At 41.9% G+C, this 1,821-nt stretch overlaps 1 long non-coding RNA gene across 1 annotated transcript; it reads right to left on the bottom strand.

Annotated features, from left to right (window-relative positions):
- Window positions 1-747: 747 nt before the first annotated feature.
- On the bottom strand, window positions 748-1,586 carry LOC310875257. Its single transcript, XR_014570627.1, has 3 exons — window positions 1,496-1,586; window positions 1,164-1,331; window positions 748-847 (listed from the first exon to the last, which is right to left on the bottom strand). It is a non-coding gene; the product is annotated as an uncharacterized lncRNA (long non-coding RNA).
- Between the last annotated feature and the right edge of the window lie 235 nt (window positions 1,587-1,821).

Genomic DNA, 1,821 nt, shown 5'->3' with positions numbered 1-1,821 from the left:
TTACGCGTGTCCTCCGCGCTGAGCTGAGCCGATTTCTTCAGAGGAGGAATGATGAGTGTTGCCCCCACATCAGAAAGCATGTTCTCTATTAGAAATCCCTTGTCCGCCATTACTGCATCTCCAGGTTCAAGTAACTGTAACAGCTGTGATTTACGAGTTATTTCGATGTCTGAGATGGAGCCCGTATACAGTTTGGAAACAAAAGTGACTACCCCACATGGAGAGATTCCAATCAGACCTTTAAAAGTGGTGTGGTTTTTGTAGTTGGAAAACATTTCTGACTGTAGTGACAGGGCGGATGGAGTTTCACAGCGTATTTCTGTGCAGTCTATTATGACTCTGACTTTAGGGCAGTAGATCTTGAACTTGTCAGGCATTGTAGCTTCTACTTGCTGTCTGGTCATCCACAATGGGAGTGAGCCCAGAACAAGAAAAAGGTAGCTAGTCCACGTTAAGATGTTGCGACTAACTGTGGATTGGCTGACCTTGAATATGGTTGACAAAGTTCTCTCATGAAGCCCGGCTGCAACACGACAGAGGAACATGAAAAACTGATCAATGAGTGGGAGTTTGCGACGAGGGCTACAGGTAGGTACCTCTTGTGCCGTTCGCTGTGCCTTGGTCCAGTACACTAGTTTTGAAGCTGAGGGTTTAATTGACTCCCAAAACACAGTGAAAACCTCCTTCGAGATGAATCTGGTGTAAAAACGGTAGTCTTCATCTGTAACACAATACTGGTAAATAAGGGGCTGCTCCACATCAACCTTCATCTGTGCAAGCTCCATCTCCAGCATTATGACCTTGAGCTCCAAGTCTCGTATTCTTCCAGAGGCAGTGTCCAGTTTAGCTTAAGAAGGAGAAAAAAAAGGACACATGATCTATTTCACTATTTCACTATATCTATTTTCCAATCTAATTCACTAAAACAGTCTTGGAGCAGACATTAAAGATAAATCACCGGCACACTGTCTTCAGTTGTTCAATAAAGAAAACGTTATTATTAAAAAGTTAACTTTTTGGTCAAGGACTTGTCAGATGTCCTTGACTATAATCTTAAAGATTATAGTTTTGTTTATTGAGTAAGTGAAGACGCCATGCTGTCAATACTTACTCAATACTACAATATCTTTTCTGTAAGAAGACAGTACATTTTGTATACTAACCAGGAGATGGACGGGCATCATAATCGTGATCTTTGGAGACTGCACCTGCAGTGTACTCCCTCTGTGATGTTGTCCTCTGTCCACCAGACTGTCCCCTGTCTGCTGGAATGTCCCCTGTCTGCTGGTCTGTTCCTCCATGTCCTCTGTAGTCGGTGCTTCCCCCTGGGTCTAAGGGTCGGTGATATGGAAAATATATGACTATCTTTTCATTCAGGATACATGATATTTTTGATGCGTTTTTTAGGTTTATTATTCAAGTTACTTAACCGTACAACCACATACAAGGCATAACGTGGAGATATTTTATCACAATATTTATCGCCCACCCCTACCTGGGGCAGACATCTCCGCACAGTCATCCAAGACAGCAGCACACAGGCGCTTCTGTGCTCGCTCGTACACCGACTCCCGTGTTCTTGAACCTATCCCAGTAGTGTAAAAACTAAATCCCAAAACATATCACCAAAGTTCCAGGTTCATGGGTAAATGCACATACATATTTTTTCAAATAAATAGAATTTGGAGTTTAAAAAATATATATTGTTGAAAGGTTAAATATTATATATTCTGGTGGTAATAATTGCTGTTCAGCAACAGGGGTCTCCCATTTATCCAGCTCTTTAATAAAACAGAAAATACAGTTGCAGGTAGGTAGCGA

Source organism: Protomyctophum parallelum (assembly GCF_964188405.1).
Source record: "Protomyctophum parallelum genome assembly, chromosome: 18".
NCBI lineage: Eukaryota > Metazoa > Chordata > Actinopteri > Myctophiformes > Myctophidae > Protomyctophum > Protomyctophum parallelum.
The sequence above is the reverse complement of the archived record's forward strand: the minus strand, read 5'-3'. Positions and strand labels throughout refer to the sequence as shown.